The sequence below is a fragment of the Schistocerca americana genome, chromosome 1 (assembly GCF_021461395.2).
Source record: "Schistocerca americana isolate TAMUIC-IGC-003095 chromosome 1, iqSchAmer2.1, whole genome shotgun sequence".
NCBI lineage: Eukaryota > Metazoa > Arthropoda > Insecta > Orthoptera > Acrididae > Schistocerca > Schistocerca americana.
In genome coordinates, this window is record NC_060119.1 from 812,920,424 (window position 1) to 812,940,720 (window position 20,297).

Here is a 20,297-nt window from a genome sequence, read left to right on the forward strand (position 1 = left end):
CATCGGCTGTGGTGACAGTTGTACTGAGGTAGAGAGGAGAGATTCAACCCCATGTCTCTGTAAATCATCAGTTTCTGATATTTTCTACCATTTAAAATTTTTCTCATACCTAAACAACTTTTTAGTTTTTGAAGATTACATACACTGAATATATGTTCATAAGTACACATAAATATGTTTACTGTCCATGCGGGTTTTAAGAGATCAGAATATGGAAGATGTAAGCTCATTTAACTGAATTTTCTTGTTCCACATAGTTTTTATAAACAGTGAAGCGAAAATCTGATGTGAAGTCAGAGTTTTCCAAGCTCACTGCTCATATATTAGAGTGATGATAATATTAACATATTTGCATACACATTTATTAATATCTGCATCAGTACAGTTGTTTCCCATTCTTTCAAATCAGTATTACATACTATCTCTCACAACAATGAAAATAAACAATTTTTGACAATATAATGCAACTGGATAGATAAAATGATCTACTCACCAAGTGGCGGCAGGAGTAGACACATATAAAAAAGGTGCAAACTTTTGGAGGCAGAGGCTGCTTCTTCTGGCCGAAGGGTTGACGGGAAAGGAAGAAGGATGAAAGAAAAGGACTGGAATGGTTTAAGAAAATGGATACAGTTCATAAAAGTCACCCACAACCCCAGTTCAGAGGAGACTTGCTCGACAGGATGAGAAAGAGAGACCATTATCCATGGGCAGTGACAACTGCTAATTAGATTTATGTTTCACATTTCACTGTAAATATGTGTGACTTTGTATTGTTTGTGTAAGATAATGGAAGAACAATACAAAATGAGTGTGTGACAAAGAGTACACTTGTGGAGGTGAATGAACCACACAAGCAAGACCGCATATCAGTATAAAACATAAGCTTCACTCTGATAAATAGAAAGTGAGAGCTAGTGTAGCAACAAAACTGACAAATTGTTCCAACTTGGAAAGAGTTCTATCAAGAAAATGTGTTTACCATATTTTCTTTACGTATCTGAGTAACAAGGAGCTCCTTGAGTAGGCTACGAGGTTTCAAACGATGTTTACAAAAAAAGAAATGATTGTATGGCATTTATTGGCTGGGATATCCACTTCGGGGTTCGACCGCCATATTGCAAGGCTTTTTAGGTGACACCACTTTGGCGACTTGCATGTCAATGATGATGAAAATAATGATGAAGGACACAAAACACCCAGTCCCTTGTCGGGAATCGAACCCGGGCCCCCTTGCATGGCAGGCGGTGACACTATCACTGCGCTACAGAGGCGGACATTGCCCCATGTATTTTCTACCATGCAACCACAATATTGGCTGCTAATGGCAACAGGGGGCATGACTGGAGGTATCCAATGGCGATCACAGCATGACGCTACAGAGCGTAGTTGAGCTGCTTAGTCAACGATTATCTGACAACAGTGCTAGTGATGTTGATACGAAGCAAAGCAATTGCTACTATAAACAACGCAAACATTACATTACATGTACAACAGTTGGCGAGGAATTCAAGGTATTTCACATAGTGAGAAAGAAGTGGCAGATGAAATATTAGTGTTTCTGCAAGATGAGGCAATGGAATGTGTGGTCATATACATGCTTGACGGTGTGGACAATGGACATGAGGTGTGCAGTGATGATGATACATGCTTAATAAGTGAAAGTGATATTGAAACAGCTGTTGAGCCATGTAATTCATCACCCTTGTCGGACAGGGAGCCACAAATCCCGTCAGCAGTGAAACATAGTAAAGGACAATCGTTGTCCAAGGAGCAGGTACTAAACATAATTCTGTACGTCAAAGATCATGCACCACATAAAAAAAAAGAATTATGAACAGATTTCAAATAAGTCCACAGCAATATCACCAAGTAGTGCATAAGAAAAACTATGGATATTCAAGGGAGAACAGGGCACACTTGTTACAAAAACTGGTGTTTGTGCATTTCAAGGATGCTCTATACAATTCACGGGATGTGTATGATAGTGACCCACTGTGTTATATACATTTCAAATTGCATTTGTCATAGATTACAGTGACTTCAAGGGAAGCATTGGATGGTTGTGTAGCTTCGAACAATGCTAAGGAATTGGAAGACGTAAGACAACGAAATTTCATGCAAAGTATCAACTAATGATGCACAGCAAACTGCTGAATTGGCTCAAAAATTTGTTGATGAGATAAACAAACTCATCCCATTGCTAGGAGGGAATTTGTTCTCAACTCCAACTAACTGGGATGTGAAGAGGAAATGCATATGAAAGGAATCCTGGAAATATGAGGAACCAAGAGAGTTGCATCAAGATCAGCTAACATCAATGCCTTCATGCATTTATATACAAGTATGCCGACTGTAAATGTGGATCGTAAATTGGCTGGAAAGTTATTTATTGTGCTGTGAGAGGTTTGAGGTGCTCTGTCACATATTATTTTTTTCTCATGTTTGTGACCTTGCAACGGCAGTAGCCAACATTTAGGCCTACATCAAAGCAAGTAAGAGTGGGAAAATGTGTGTAAGAGAACTATAACTATGGTAAGAGCACTACTTTTGACCAATTGCTGGTCAAAATAACTTGCTTTTGCTTGATGCCTGGTCTACGGATAAAAATAATACTCCTTTAGAGCAAACCATCCCTCCTGAAAAGTGTGTGACACTGCAGTTCACACCATCTGGAACCACTAGGCAAATTCAGCTTATGGATGTTTATTTTTTGCCCATGACTATAAAACATTATCTACAGTTCCATCTTACAGGATGGCCAGTTTCACAATAAGCTCCACAAGAGACTGTTTTACATGTGGTTATATGCCATAAATTCGATCAATTCTCATCACCCTGTTACAACAATATGATTCTACATGCATTCTTTAAGAGTATACATAGCTCAGCATCCCGCAGGTTTGTAAATCCCAAGGAGGTTGCCTTCGATCTTGATGGTGCAAACCTTTGTGATCACTGTGGTGTTCCATTTTTCATCATCCAGTGTCATGGTGCAAGTTAGGGGTTTGTTTTTAACATTTCTTGAATGTCAACAATGTCCATTTTGTGAAGAGTAATACATACATTCAATAATATGGTTGATTGCTGCACCTACCAGACACTCATTTTCTGTCGCCCTCCTGATGCACATTATGGTAAGTCATTAGCAGCTACTACTGTTCCTCTCATAATTGTTAATACAACACTTACAACTGAGCCTTACTAAAGAGTGAACTTGTAATCTAGCGCTCAAGGGGAGCCTTGTAAGATCTGGACCTTTGCCTTTCATGGACAGCTGTCTCCACACTGAGCCATGTATTGAAACCTCACATACTAACCAAAGCTTTCAAAATGAAGACAGGAAGAAGAAAGATTAGCATTGAACAACCCACTGGCAACGAAATCATCAGATATGGTGCACAAACCCTGGTTTCATTCATTCACAGACCATTCCATACTGTAAGCTACTTCTGTTAAACATACCAATAACTAAAGATGAATTATCCTGTGTGATATTCAATATGTACATGGAGGCAGTAGTAGAGAAAACTGAGTACGGGTATGGAAAAAATTAAAATTCGACAAGATATAAAAACAGGTTTGCCAATGACGCCGTAATTTGGTCAGAGACTGCAAAGAACATGGGAAATAAGTTGAACGGAATGAATAGTGACTTGAAAAGTGATTGCAATATGAATACCAAGTGCATTTGCATGTAGTCTAATTAAAGAGGGTGAACCATTACAAGCATTATATAGGCGAGTTTTGGTTTCTGTGAAACAACATAACTTACTACGGCAGAAATTGAGAGAATACGACACGCAACCTTGCAACAGCACCACTGTTTTTTTCAAAGACATGAGAAATACTTATCATTAAACATAAATTTATGTATTACAAAGCAAATTTCTGAACTTACAAAGTGAAATTCGATTACCCACTATATTACTCGATTGTATTTTCTTTACAAGGAATCAAAAGTAATCTAGAAAGTTAACACACCTTTACTAATGTACTGTCACATGTCTCTTGCCGCCCCCAATCAGCTGGTCATGAGCACTACATGTAAACATAAACAATTTTTGAAATCGATACTTTGGGCATAGTCGACGTTGTTCGATTGACCTGGACTCGGTTACAAGGTGTTCATGTGCCGTATTTATAGTGTTTAACGATGTCTCGCAGAAATCGAAAACATGCTTGATACCTTCAGAAATTTTTATCTACATAAAACCAAGTTTGATTATAAGAGTCCTCAGCAGGCTTCTACAATAAATTTTCATATGCCATTTCTTTCCTTAATATGGCGCCGAATATGAAGTTACGAGCTTAATAGGTTTGTAAATACAGTTAATAATTCCGGAGAAATGTGTTGGAAATGACAAGGCTTTATGTATACCATGAAACAGAGTGTATTTCGCGTAACAGAATAACAAAATGGCGGAAATAACAAACACTGAGAAGCATGTAAATGCAGATTCGAGTGCTGCAACTACTTGCGAAAACTGAGGACTTATATCTGCACCTGCGAAAAGCGCACGACGAAAGATGTCATGTTCGTAAAATTTAATATCATTATGGCTGTGCTAATGAAAACGCCAAGCGAAAAATGGGGGTGTGCAGTAAATGTGACGATTATACGTATTGGAGAGTGGGGCACTATGAACCACGAGGCATAATGAATCATATAGCATGATTTCGGTATAAGGTGGTAAATTATTTTTTTCCTCTGTGCATATGTTGTCAGTACTGCTCTACTGACTGCCATTTGTTACCTGCAGGATCTAGTTCTTGCCATTAGTGTTGCAGTGGCGATATCGCAGATCACGTAAGAAACAGATTGACCGTCCTTACGGCGGAACAGGCAACCGTAAAAATAGTTTTCCCGTCATTAGAGACGGAGCGCAAGCTCGGGTTAGGGAAGGATTGGGAAGGAAATCGGCCGTGCTCTTTCAAAGGAACCATCCCGGCATTTGCCTGAAACGATTTAGGGAAATCACGGAAAACCTAAATCAGGATGGCCGGAGACGGGATTGAACCGTCGTCCTCCCGAATGCGAGTCCAGTGTGCTACCACTGCGCCACCTCGCTCGGTACACCCAAAATTACGATAGTGAAGTGAATAAACAGTTTTAAAAAGTCCAAATCGCAGCAAAGATTTCATTTAAAAATTATATGATATGATTCTTGTACAGGAAGGGCTGCCACGTTATATCGAATATAACATCGACAAAATTTAAATAGGATCGAATGCTTATGGCTCTTAATTAATTCTTACTCGTAACTAATTTATTGATTTACCTGAATTTAAAATCCACTCGCGTAACCTTTCATTATATTTGACGGGAAATCTGAACATTTTTAGTTCAGGACTTGTTCGTCTACTCCTTCGACAGTTGATATACTCGTAGGTCCTCGGTATGACGACTCGATCCTCTACCTCCGGTATGTCAGAAACAGCTGTACTTTACAGACGCCAAATAGTGGAAAGCTGCACGCGTTCGGCCGATGTTGCCACATATTTCACAGAACGGACTGCCATCTAGTGGTTGATTCCAGAAGTAAGGGTGTGACGCCGTTGCCGCCTGGTGGCCGTTCCCTGACAAGGGTTGCCTGCTAGACCAAGCGATCGGGCAATCTGTTTCTTACGTGATCTGGGGTGATATGTTAGTTTCGCGACAGTGAAGTAAATTTTGGAGACGTAGATAGATTGAATTTTGTTCAGTCCTTTGCCACCAATTTTAGAGAAAGTAAGTCATTGTAGCAATATCAATACTGTATTTTAATGATACAGAACTTCAAATATTGACAATGTTCATGCATAACCTCACATGAGCTTTGTTTGAAATATGTACTGTTGGGGCACATTGAAGCAAGGTCTTCCGGGGCACAATAAGCCATGGTTCATTGTGCCCCATGGTGGTCTATTGTGCCCCAGGAATCGTTTAATTGTCCAATACAAGCACGCTGTACTTTGTTTCCCTAGCATGGGTAAAAACATATGTGTAGGTATTTAAGGCTTTTAAATTACAGACGTTCAGCAGTCCTGTTTTATAGTATCAGGTTTGAAGATGCTTTGTTCATACCACAGGAAGACGGACAGAGGTAAAACTGACCATGATGTTATCCAAGAAGCTGTACAGGATGTTTTTAATAAGGGCATGGCAGTTGGCCAAGCAGCGAAATCTCATTCAATACCTTACCCTACTCTTCGATGATACGTTCAAAACATAAAATGTGGTTCCAGAGAAAGATTGACACCAAATTATGACAATGTTAAGGTATTTTCTGTGGAGCAGGAGAAAGAGTTAGTGGAGTATTTGTTGCATTCTTTTAAGATATGCTTTTTTGTTGACAGTAAAACATGCAGGCGCTTAGCAGGCGAGCTGGATTTGAAAAATGGTCTGAAATGTCCTGAGAACTGGCTGGAGGGAATGGCTGGCGTAGACTTGTTCTTGGGCTCATGAAACAAAATCCCAGTTTAAGTATCTGAATCCCAGACGGCTGCAGCTTGTCCAGAGCAGCATCCTTTAATCGGTATACTGTTTCAAATTTCTTAAAAAACTTGAAAGAGCTTTACCGGAGATACCCTACTTTCGCTGATGGTACGAGGGTTTTCAATCTGGATGAAACCAGTACCTCAACTGTACCAGATAGGCTTCCAAAGGTAGTGACACAAAAGGGAAGTAAACAGATTTCTCGAGCTACTAGTGGAGAACATGGTGTCTTAGTGACCACCTGTTGCACAATCAGTGCAGGTGGTACTTTCCTTCCCCCAGCAATGATATTTCCTCAAGTACATTTTAAACAACATATGATAAGTAATGCACCAACAGGCAGGGGTTAGCAACAAAGACTGGCTGGATGAGTAGCAAACTTTTTGTGGACGTCATTAAACATTTCATCCACAAACCCAGTAGTAGCAAAGACAATTCTGCACTTCTAATTTTAGGCAATCATCAAAGCCATCTGTCAATTGAGGTAATAGATGTATCAAAAGCCAATGATGTGGTTATGCTAACGATACCCTCACATACCTCAAGCAAACTGCAGCCTCTGGATGTAGGAGTGTTCTCTTCATTCAAGGGAACTTATTACTCAGCATTAAATTCAAAACTCCTACACAGGAAAGGCACTCCTCTCACTATTTATGATGTAACTGCATGTGTCAAAATTGCTCATGACAGGTCAATGACACCCACTAACATATGTTCGGCTTTCAAGTAATGTGGAATGTTTCCATTTGATGAAGTCATCTTCACTGACGAAGACTTTGTGGTCAGTGAAGTAGCAGACAGGGTCGTGGAGGCAAAACAGAACATCTTCAGATGTTAATTCTCTCCATCATATCAAGGATGCACAATCTGCAGGACAAGCCTCAATCGATGTCTGCCAGTCACAAGATCTGCAGCAAGGAGGACCATCTGCAGTGCTTAACACCCAAACAGCTTTTCCTAATGGAGTTTCTCCTGAAATAATTCGAGGACATCCAAAAGCAGAGAACAGAAAGAAGAGCAATAAACGTAAGAGAGGACGAAGTTTAATTGCAACTGATACGCCAGAGAAAGATTTCTTGCAAGCCACAAAACATCCCAATAAAAAGGTCAACTGGAAGTCTTATGAGCAGGAATCAGATGATGACATTAGTTAGGTGCATTATGAAGAGAGCGATGCCCATGTGGATCTGTCTGGTGAATCTGAGTACAACTTTGAAGGCTTGAACAATTTACCAGAAACAGATGATTTCATTTTGACCAAATTGGAACTGAAAAACAAAACACCAGTTTACTATGTGGGGAAGATTTGGAAACCGAAGGGTGATGCAGGAGACTATCAGGTATCATTTTTGAGAAAAAGTGAAGGGAGGGAAGTCTTATTTTCCTCAGGTAAAGGATGAAACTTCTGTTCCAGCTAGCATCATACTTTACGTGCTCCCAAGACCTGCTACTGATGGTGTGACAAAGAGACAAAAATCATATTTCAAATTTGGAATCAGCTTCGAGTCAATTGATGTTCGGTAATTCCAAAATAAGTTACATGACTGTGTGCCTACAGATTTAATTATATGATTCACATGTGAAATATATGTAAACATTATGTTTAAAGCACATTTACACATACTTTGTATGCTGAATAGGTTCTTTCAATGAAACTGTTTAAAGTGGTTCATTGTACCCTACATGTGGGGCACAATGAAACATTTACCAAATTTTCTTCAAAGGCATGCAGCTAAAATCAATTAATGACACTGCACTCATATAAGGCCATTTGATACTTGAATGATTAAACTGTATCATCTGTAAATCACAACTCTGTAATAAAATTATTGGATGAGTGACACGGAGAAATATTTTTTATAGTTCAATGTGCCCCACTCTCCCACTAAGGCATAAAACTTAAGAACAAAGAGTGTGCAAATGAGGTCATCTGTGTGTTACTAAGTGAGATTACAGGTCCGAAACATTAGTATGAGACACTGCTACAGCAAAAAACGTGAACTTATCTTACAAAATAAGCACATAAACTAAACATTAGAGTGTGCACTGCATTTCACAAAAGTGCTACCCCAGATCACGTAAGAAACAGATTGACCGTCCTTACGGCGGAACAGGCAACCGTAAAAATAGTTTTCCCGTCGGCCAACAGATGTCACAGGCGACGCTACAATGCTAACTGACTTGTCCATGTCGTGGAATTGGCAACGCTGTATCTTCGGTGACGTGAATGACGCTGATTTGCGTTCGGCTAGAGCGCTGCGCGCGAAATGCATTCGTCACACTGCTGACTGTAGCTCATGATCGGCTGTGGTTTTTCCCGAGTTTTCAATCTGAGAATGTAGATTAGCTCCTGTAATTTTACAAACCAAGTTTATTTCTCACAATCATATGCGAAATGAAAAGTAACACACAAACATTTCTCGCGAGTTACTGTTTAAATGCAGACTGTACTGCAGTCGCAAAGGTTTTACACTCGCCTTCCAGGCCGTCTATTTCCTCTTTGCTATACAGCTCTTCTGATACGGATTATGGTAGTAAAAAAGATCTCCACGTGCAGGTTAACAGAAAGTTTTCAAAATGCGCACTCGGTTATGATGCGAATTAAGGCTGGACATATTTCAGTGACAGTCATTTCAAATTTAAATTCTTTTACTTTGCATGTAACTTATCGTAAATGATATAAGAGTGGCACAAAACGATGGATTGGATTGGATTGTTTGGGGGAAGAGACCAAACTGCGAGGTCATCGGTCTCATCGGACTAGGGAAGGATGGGGAAGGAAGTCGGCCGTGCCCTTTCAAAGGAACCATCCCAGCATTTGCCTGGAGCGATTTAGGGAAATCACGGAAAACCTAAATCAGGATGGCCAGACGCGGGATTGAACCGTCGTCCTCCAGAATGCGAGTCCAGTGTGCTACCACTGCGCCACCTCGCTCGGTACAAAACGATGGATTTTGAACTGTTGTTGAAAGGGGGCTGCAAACGCGGTAATATACAAGTGAAAGCGTGTTTTTCGAGCATATTTTGGCGGTGTCGACTTTGAAGAGCCACAGACGGCAAACCACAATTATGTTAAAAATTTACTTTGAACAGTTTAAAGATAACCCGCAAATATTCGCAACAGACGTACGCTTTATCTGCAAAACAGTTATTACTGGGGATATCCGCACTCGCGCAGACTTGTTATTATAAGTAGTGTTGTTTTCAAGTGAAAGCTGTGTGAGGATTATTAGCGCACAGATAAAAAAAAATTAAAATAGGCAGCGTCTATAGTTTGCATGTTATGCTCGTTCTCTTCTATTCTCCTCCCTTCATTCCAGTATAAACGCTTGTTCACAAGTATAAACGAATGGCAGTGAACATTGGCGAATTATCTATGAATACTCTTTTGCAGCAGTGTTAACGAGGTTTTACACTCGTTCCCTTCGTTCGCTCTAGTATATACCAGGATTTAGAGGGACCGATGATCTAGCAGTTAGATGACGACTATTATTCATTTATTTCACTGTTGCGATTTCAGCTCTAGAGCCATTTTCAAGTACCAAGGGAAAGGTCTTGTAAGGTAATGCTTCTTAAATTGTTTACCAAATGTTACCACACTATGCTTTGCATTTTGTTATCCATATGTTATATTGGTTTCAGTTTTCACATTGCACACAAAAATGCCTCTACACCCAAAATTACGATAGTGAAGTGAATAAACAGTTTTAAAAAGTCCAAATCGCAGCAAAGATTTCATTTAAAAATTATGTGATATGATTCTTGTACAGGAAGGGCCACCACGTTATATCGAATATAACATCGACAAAATTTAAATAGGATCGAATGCTTATGGCTCTTAATTAATTCTTACTCGTAACTAATTTATTGATTTACCTGAATTTAAAATCCACTCGCGTAACCTTTCATTATCTTTGACGGGAAATCTGAACATTTTTAGTTCAGGACTTGTTCGTCTACTCCTTCCACAGTTGATATACTCGTAGGTCCTCGGTATGACGACTCGATCCTCTACCACCGGTATGTCAGAAACAGCTGTACTTTACAGACGTCAAATAGTGGAAAGCTGCACGCGTTCGGCCGATGTTGCCACATATTTCACAGAACGGACTGCCATCTAGTGGTTGATTCCAGAAGTAAGGGTGTGACGCTGTTGCCCCCTGGTGGCCGTTCCCTGACAAGGGTTGCCTGCTAGACCAAGTGATCGGGCAATCTGTTTCTTACGTGATCTGGGGTGCTACTGATACTGAAGATGATGAACTGTGTAATGAAACACCGGAATTACTTGTAATGAATGCAACAAAAAGTTTCTTTTTCGATGACATCTTGAACTCTGCTGGGGACACTTTCAATGTTATGTGTGAATGTCTGTGAAGGAGTGGAATCTATTTTTCCTTATGAATAAAAAATGAGAGGATGAAATGATGTTGCATACTGGGTTCTGGAGCGAGTCGACATTCAAAATCATCCCTAACGTGTTCCATTGGGTTTGGGTCAGGGCACTGGGCAGGCCAGTCCGTTTCAGGAATGTTACTGTTTACAAACATTTGCTTTCCAATTGCTGCTTTACAACAGGGTGCATTGTCATGCCAACACAAACAATCATCATCTAAAAACTGTTTCCCTACTGTACACAACGCTATGAAGTGTGCTCACCTCCATCCACTTTTAACTTTTTTTTTTTTGGTGCAATAAGGGGACCACACTCTAACCACAAAAAAAACCCAGTCGTCACCCCTCCTCCGTATTTGACTGTTTGCACTACCCATAATGGCAGATGACATTCTCCTGGCATTCACCAAACCCAAATTGCTCCATCGGATTGTTACAGAGTTTAATGTGGTTCATCACTCCAAATCACTCGTTTCTGGTTATATGCTGTCCAGTGTCGCCACTCTTTGTATCACAACAAGCATCACTTAACACTGACTACAGAAATGTGTAACTTAGGATAATCTGCTTGACCACTGTACCCAGTCATTGTGGACCATTAAATCTTGTGAGTGATTCCTTCTGCTGACCTCATGTGATCTTTTTCTATGACAACTCTCCACAATGTTCATTGGTCCTTGTCCTGCTTGGTTTAGCTGTGATTGTTCTTTTACACTGTTCATTTACATTTGCACTTCACAGTCACATCACCAACTGTCGGCTTCAGCAGCGTTTAAGGATTAAAATGTCCCTGCTGAATTAGTTACTGAAGTTATCCAAGGACTAGCCCACATTCGAAGTTAATGAAGTCTCCTGACAAACCCATTCTGGTATTATATCTCAACTGACGATACATATATTTGCACAAAAAGTGCACATCTTAAGCATCATTAAAATTTGTTGATTGGCTAACAAAACAAGCCCCTGACTACCAATCAATTCTGTGAAGACCAAAAATCAGTAGCAGTTTCAATTTGTGGAGCAAGTTTTAAGTCATTCATATATATATGGCAAATTTTATTGAAGCAGTAAAAAATGTAAACTGTATAAATCAGGACAATTATACACGATATCTTAGAATTCATTTCCATAACAGTTCCTATATCATTGTGAGATGATCCTTGGATGAATAAACCAACAAATTTTGTCTGACAGCAGAGATAATCGATGGCTGAGTAAGTTTCTTTTAAAACACATTCTGTTTTAATGTCTCTTAATTTACATCACATGTAGTATAGAATATTACTAGGTACAGTTGGTGCATAATTTCCTAATGCATTTATTTTATATATTGGTACTCCCATTTCTATAGATTTATTCATCGAATGTAATTTTTTATTTGTAGTTTGCTGTTGCTATTTGAGTTTGCATATTGTCATTTGGAGTTAATGAGAAGAGCTGTGGGCACTAGAAAATGAGCTCCAAGCGGAGAAATGGGAACATGAGTTCAGTAGAGTGGTGACAGTGGAGGAGGCAGCCAAGTATATGCATAATGTCATTGGAAAGAGCAAGGCAAGAAAATGTTTTTTCGTTTTAAAGATGATCATTTTGACATTAGTGACTCTCCACATTTGGAAAGACCTTTGGCATTAGATGAAGGCAGTTCAAATGCATTAATCCATAATGATCCATGTTAGTGTACTTGATAACTGGTAAATGTTTTGAAATCTGATCATTCCACCATCGTGCAACATTTACATGCAATGGGAAAAGGTTCAAAAATTGGATGTATGGTTATCATATGCTCTAAGCCAAAATCATAAAAATCAGTGGGTGGCCATAGGTGCATCTCTGCTTGCTAGTCTCAAATGGCTCATGAACAACTCCGACCATTCCTGTCCTGTATCATTACTGGTAATGATAAATAGTGTCTTTATGCTAACATGAGGAAAAGAAAGGAATGGTTGAGTCCAAACAAAGCAGCAACTCCCTGTACAAAGACCTGTGCGCATTGACAGAAGTTGGTGTTGTGCATTTGGTGGAACAGCGATGGTGTGATCTAATACAAATTGATTCTATCAGGTGTAAGCATCACTGCCATCATTTAGCGTCAACAATTGATACGTCTTGCAGGCAATGACCGGAAAGTCTGCATGAAGTGATGCTACTCAACAATAACTCCCACCTTCAGTCTGCTAGACTGACAAAAACACTATACAAGAGTGGGGTTGGGAAGTTACTCAACACCCACCTTACTCACCTGATCTTGTGCTCTCAGGTTTTCACCTCTCTAACAAACAACCTCCACGTAACTTCCTTTCCAGATGAAAATGCACTCCAAACATGGCTCGACGAGTTCTTCGCCTCAAAACCACATGATTGTGGAATCGAAAAGTTACCTCCGTGTTGGAAGATTGCTGTAAGTAGAGATGAGGACATTTTGAACATTTCCTGTAACAAAGTGTTTGAAGTCACGCTGGTACGTTCTGTTGCTGTGTGTTTCCATTCCATGATTAATGTGATTTGAAGAGAAGTAATAAAATGAGCTCTAACATGGAAAGTAAGCATTTCTGGACACATGTCCATATAACATATTTTCTTTCTTTGTGTGTGAGGAATGTTTCCTGAAAGTTTGGCCGTACCTTTTTGTAACGCCCTGTATATTCGATGTATTTATTCTAGTCACACATAATATGTCTTTAAGAATCTATTCTAACTCGCCCTACAGCCACAGCCATTCACTGAACACTGCTTGTTTTGAATTTGTGGATGCTGTTCAGTACCATACAATCTCCGTCGAATTGAATGTCATTTACTGAGTACTAAAATGTACGATCAGTTCTGCAAATTATGAAAATTTCTCAAACTATTAAAAACGTTCATATAAGTGACCTGCTCCACTTAGCTATTCAACCCTAACTGGCTCACTCCCACACCTACAGATATACAGCTCCAAAACCACCCCTGTATGTACAATGGCGCTTCCCTTCAGTGACGCTACTTCATTGGAACAAAGATGCGTGAGGGTAGATCCGATTCACTAGGGACAGGATCGGTATCTGTACCCTTTTAAGTTTTATTGTTAATGTCTCTTAAGCTACATAACATTTTCTATGTAATAGTACATTATAGTTTTGCGGACACAGTAACTGAGAGAATATGGTTCAAAATGGTTCAAATGGCTCTGAGCACTATGGGATTTAACATCTGAGGTCATCAGTCCCCTAGAAGTTAGAACTACTTAAACCTAACTAACCTAAGGACATCACACACATCCATGCCCGAGGCAGGATTCGAACCTGCGACCATAGCAGCAGCGCGGTTCCAGACTGAAGCGCCTAGAACCGCTCGGCCACAGCGGCCGGCTGAGAGAATAGTCACTTATATTATAAAATAATTTTTTATTAAAAATTCTTCCACAGACTTATTAATAATACGGGGCGTCCAACAAAGGACTCATTGATTGTAAAAATTAAATAATGTGAAAGCTGTAAGAATTTTATACAGAAGCTACAGTAGTTATTAGGAGACGTTGCTGTATGCTGAACAGGTTCTATCAGCATGCTTGTCCTTGGCAAGCAATCTTTGCAGTTCCAATATAATCTCTTGAAAATGCTCATAGAAGAGAGGTGCACCAAACAAAGAATGAAATTTTGCATCACATGTTGTAATGTCTGAAAGGAAACTGATTTAGTTGCAACATTGATTGACGATTCAGTCTTGTGCAGAGTGTTGGGATGATTCTGGAAGACAGTGTCTTTGGATGTACACACAAAAAGTTGGCACAAGTCGTCACACCTGGTGAATGTGGAGGCCTGTCGATGTATGCTCCATTGAATTTGGAATGATCCAACATAATGACTATATTTCTGAAGCATTTTTCAGGGAAACAAAATGTGTTTGGTGCAATGAGCTTGGATCCCACCTTGCGTGAACCACTTGGTGCCTGATCGACCCGAAGACGAAAAAAGTGCTGTTAATAAATCTGCCGCAGCCCAAACTGTAGCCTTGGGAGAATGCTGTGGTTCAGTTATTTCACTTCACACACCAGGATATTTTCGGAAACAGAACATTGTCAGTTCATTTTATTCACAAATCCCTTTAGGCATAGTCCAATATAGCAGCTCATGATTCAAGTGTGTTATTTATGTGTGAATCATGTGCAGGCAACATCAAATCCTTCATTCTCAATCATTATGAAAATCTGGCCCACAAAGTCAGTTCCTTCACACACAGCAGTACAAGTACGACTTGGTGACTTTGCATTTGGAATAGAAAAATACGTAAAGTGTTTCTCAGTACTGAATGCATTTAGAAACACTTGAAACCAATCTCCTGCAAGTCTTCAGATGGATTTCCTTGGGTGTTGCTGAACAAGAGCAGAAATTATAGAAGTATTTTCAGGAGTAACTTCAGTTTTCCTGGGGCCAAAGCTGACTGTCCACTAATATTTAATTCAGAGCATGCTAATGGTTTTGCGCCAGATTCTTTTGGAGTATGCGTGGAGCTTGAAAAATCCATCTTTTTGTTGTATTACTGTTTTATAACCTACGATATTTCAGTACCAGAAAGACATGCTGTTGAATGTGCTACATGATTTCAACCTCTAAATTCGGCGAGCTAATCGTTTTCATGTTTCACTGGTCGAAATGATCACTCTGGGCTGTGGTGTGACATATGTAGTCACTGCATGTTGCGATTTCAGGACCATCTGTTAGCAGCTTTTGCAACTACTACTTCTAAAATTCTTCATAAAATTCATATGCCTTTGATAATAAAAGCCAATTTACTCTGACTGTCACATCACATCGTGTAAAAGAAAAACACATCTTAACATTCCACAGTGTATTTCAAATGGCGAAATTCATACAGGCAGTCAGTGGTCTGCCACGTCACATCAAGGTTTCTCGAGAACGATGGTTTGACGTTGTCGTCGTCTGCTGTCACTGAAGGGTAAGCTATTTTCGCCGAGCTCATTCAGAGAAAGATAGTGGATTTTATGCTTTTTGCGTATTGTTTATTCTTATTTTGTTATTGTGCTATGTTTTCGTGGCAAAATGCAAACATTCCAGAACGACTTGGATACCTTTTCGATTGGATGTTGCTCCCCAAGCGAGCTCAGATATCTGGAAGCGAAAAATTATTTACATTTTACATAAACAGAAAAAAGGGCGATGCCTACACTGGCTATAAATAATAACGTAACTTGAGGATCAGTTTTGATTAAATAAGCGAAAAAGGTAGCTCTAATGTAAATAAAAAATGTACCTTAATGGATAGGGTAAACATACTCTATTTATTCTTTCAAAAATATTATTTTATACGTTTGTAGATATATATTTACGCTAGCAGATAAATGTTGATGTTTTGAACTACTGTTTCACTTTTCAGTACTTCGGCACACAACATGATCAAGAACATATGTTATGAATTTCGCTTTCGTCAATAATAAACTTAATCACTGTTAGTTCCTAAAATCAAATACTGTACTTCAAATTTTCTCAGACAGTAACCTCACTTTCACTGTTCAGTATTGGGCTAAACGAATTGACAGTACATGATGTGATCGAACAGTGTGAATACACCCTGGTGTGATGATTTCTTGACGTGATATTACATGACAGCCAGTGTGAACTGGCCTTATGCATATTGTTTATTGTGTTCTTCTGTTGACCTTTGTTTTCATGCGATTTAATTTTAAAATCAGCGAGTCCTCTGTTGGGCACCTTATATTTCCCAGTTTTCTAGCAATTTTTGAGGGATATTGGATATCTTTGACGTGTAGTTCATAGCGTTAGATATGGGCCCATGGAAACAATTATTCTTTAGTATGTTGTGAAATGCTTGATGTTACAAGTATTAGAAACATATACTAAGCATACAAGTTTATAAAAGCATGTCCCAAGAAAATTAACATCATCAGTTCCTTCAAATCTAGCGTATTCAGTTCTCACTATTTAAGGTTAGATATCACAGCTCTTTTCTGTAGTTTGAATAATTGATATACGCCATAACAAATTTTACCATAGCTTAATGCAAAATATGTCTTTACACTACTTTTATACGGTTTTGGAGGCTGCATTTATGAAGTAGAAATAAATTTTAGCTTGTGTTTGCATTTATATGTTCATTATTCACATCACTTTCATAAATTATTATTTTACAGTACATTTTATATGTAGAGTTTTCTGCTATACAGTCATCATTATGAACATTGAAGTGTTTATTGTGGCTATTTACAAGTTTTTTAGGTTTAATTCTGCAGACATTAGTGCAAAATAATTGAGTTTTATATTAATATTTATTATCAGACTTTCTGTATCATTATCATCGAATTGTATCATCTAGAGTTATTTCATATGGCCTACAATTAGTCCTTTGGGAGATTATAAAGTTGACTTGGATGAATGAAATTCACATATGCCGTTTATTCAATGATAATTTACAAAACAGATCAAAGATTAAAAAACAACAATGGGTCACCCCTACAAGTACTTGAAACATTAATTTGTGAACACTGAAAGTCCCATAACTGGAGTGATGCACACTATTGTGACTCAGTGCAACAGCACCCCTTGTATTGCAGAACACACTGATTGGTTTGCACCCTTGCTATCACAAAACACATTTAATGGTTTTTCACAGAGCAGTACTCAAAGGTATATATATATATTCTTGCAAAGTCTACATCTACATTTACATCTACACTCACACTCTGAACCAATGACCTCAGTAGTTTGGTCCCTTAGGAATTCACACACTCAGATAACTACACTCTGCAAACACCTGAAAAGCACATGACAGAGGTTATGTCCCACTGTACCAATTATTAGGATTTTTCCCTATTCTACTAATATATGGAGCATTGAAAGAATGATGGTTGAAATGCTTCCATGTGTGCTGTAATTAATCTAACCTTGTCCTCACAATCCCTATGGGAGCAATATGTAGGGGACTGTAGTATATTCCTATAGAGTCATCAACTGAAAAAGGCTTTCTCAGGGTAGATTACATCTGTCTTCAAGATTCTGCCAGTTTAATTTCACTGGCATCTCTGCCACACTCTTACATTAATCAAATAAACATGTGACCATTTGTGCTGCCCTTCTCTGTATATGTTCAGTATTCCCTGTTAGTTCTGCTTGGTATGGGTCCCACACACTTGGACAATATTCTGGGATGGGTTGCACAAGTGATTTATAACCAATCTTCTTTGTAGACTTATTGCATTTCCCCAACATTCTACCAATAAATCGAAATCTTCCATCTAATTTACCGGCAACTGAGCCTATGTCATAATTCCATTTCATATTTCTACAAAATGTTACAGCCAGGTTTACTGACTGATTTTAGCTGGGATTCACGATACTGTACTCATAGTTTTCTGAAGTGCACAATTTTACACTTCCGAATATTCAAGACGAGTTGCCAATCTGCGCACCACTTTGAAATATTATCAAGTTCTCAGTGAACATTTACGCAACTTCTTTCAACAGTACTTCATTCTAGATATCTGTACCATCTGCAAAAGATCTGAGGTTACGATTAATATTGCCTCGTTCTCCCTCCCAAAATATCCTCAATCCAATCATATAATTCTCTTGATACCCCATATGATCACATTTGTGATAATAAGTGTAGATGTGGCACTGAGTCAAATGCTTTTTGGAATCCCAGAAGTACTACATGTACCAGGCTACCTAGATTCAAAGTTTTCAGTATGTAGTTTGTGAAAAGTGCAAGTTGAATTTCACATCATTGATGTTTTAGGAATTCATACTGGTTGGCATTGAGTAGGTCATTCTGTTCGAGATACCTCATTATGTTTGAGCTCAGGATATGTTTAAGATTCTAGAATAAATTGATGTCAAGGATATTTGACGAAGTTTTGTTTCTCGCTTCTACCACCCTTCTTGCACACAGGTGCAACCTGTGCTTTCTTCCAACTACGACACACAGCTTTTTCTTTGAGGTATCTATGATAGATTATATACACATTCGGGAAAAATTAATATACTATCCTTTTAGAGGTTTCCAAGTCAGTCAAGATCCGTTGTTGCAACAGTGCATACGGAGTACCTGAAATTATTACATTTACAGATCAATAGCACAAGCAGTTCAGGAGTACCATGTACTGACCATGCTGGAACAATCATATCAGTATGTGATGTGGCCTACATGGGTGGCAACAGAGGCGCTGACTCTGGCATCCACTCGATCTTACAGATGGCCAGTACTGCCTTGGGACACGTTATTCCACTACTGCTTGACCAGTTCACGTAATTCTGTAAGAGTTGTTGGATGATGAGTCACACGTGTCAATTCTCGTCCCATCATATTGCACACGGACATCATGCTGGACAGGTAAGGTGCTGCACGTCTTGCAGAAAACTTTGAATTTCACAGACAGTGTGTGGGCAAGCATTATCCTGTGGAAGCAACACATCACCTTCTCGTTGCAAGAACAGCAAAAGAATGGGTCTAACAACATTCTACACATCCAGAGCACTTATTAGCGTCCCCTCCAGAAACACCAAAGGTGAACAAGAGTTGTAGCTTATCACACCCTAGACTTTAAAGCCTCATGTGGAGCCAGTGTGCCTTGGATGAATGCACTCTATGGGACAGTGCTCACCAGGTATATGTCGTACACGCGTACGACTGTCACTTATGAGAAGCAGAATCTTCTTTTAGGAATTGTAGTTAAAAGAGGGGCTAACCCAGCCGAAAAATCAGTATAGTTTCTGATAATGATTCAAGCAGATCTTGGAGATTCGTTCAATTTTATTATTTCAGCTGTTTCCCCATTTATTTCAGTAATCTTTGTAGTTGTTTGAGAATTTAATTGGTGCAATTCTCCCTGGTTTCCCTTTGTAAAGGAACATTTAATGAAACTAAGCAATTCCGCTTTTGCTTTGCTACCCTTGATTTCAGTTGCTGTCTCATCTGCACGCAGATGGACATTAACTTTTGTGCCATTGATAGCCTTTACAACACGACCAGAGTTTCTGTTTCGTGGGAGACCATTTGACAAAATTCTGCTACATTAATCATTGAAGGCTTCATGAACTGCTCTCTTCACAGCCAAACGTGTTTCATCCAGCACCTCCCTATCTGTAGATATATAGGCGGCCATGGCCTGTGCTGCATGTCAGTGTAGCAGTAGCTCATCAGAAAATTGGCATTTTGAATGTTCACATGCGCAGTGGAGGTGGCTTGTGAAATGTTGTGGGCAGCATTGTAGCAGAGGTGTTGACTCAGGCCCATTGTGACAATCAGTAGTGGACACCAGAAAGTGACTTCAGCTGCAGGTTTGCCTCTGCAGCTCGGTGAAAGGCATGCTGAGACAGGCAGGATGAAAACATGGCGTCTGGAATGACCGATGATGATGGCATGTACCCAGAGTGAAAATGTTTGCCCACACAAGGGGGTGACAGCTGGATGGTCT

General features: G+C 39.3%; 1 protein-coding gene across 1 annotated transcript in view; it reads right to left on the bottom strand.

Moving 5' to 3' along the window:
* Window positions 1-4,136, bottom strand: part of LOC124612888 (ralA-binding protein 1) — a 123,859-nt gene extending 119,723 nt beyond the window's left edge. Inside the window, exon 1 of the mRNA XM_047141344.1 lies at window positions 3,985-4,136. The gene's annotated coding sequence lies outside the window, so the exon portion shown is untranslated. The remainder of the gene's footprint in view (window positions 1-3,984) is intronic.
* Window positions 4,137-20,297: the final 16,161 nt, after the last annotated feature.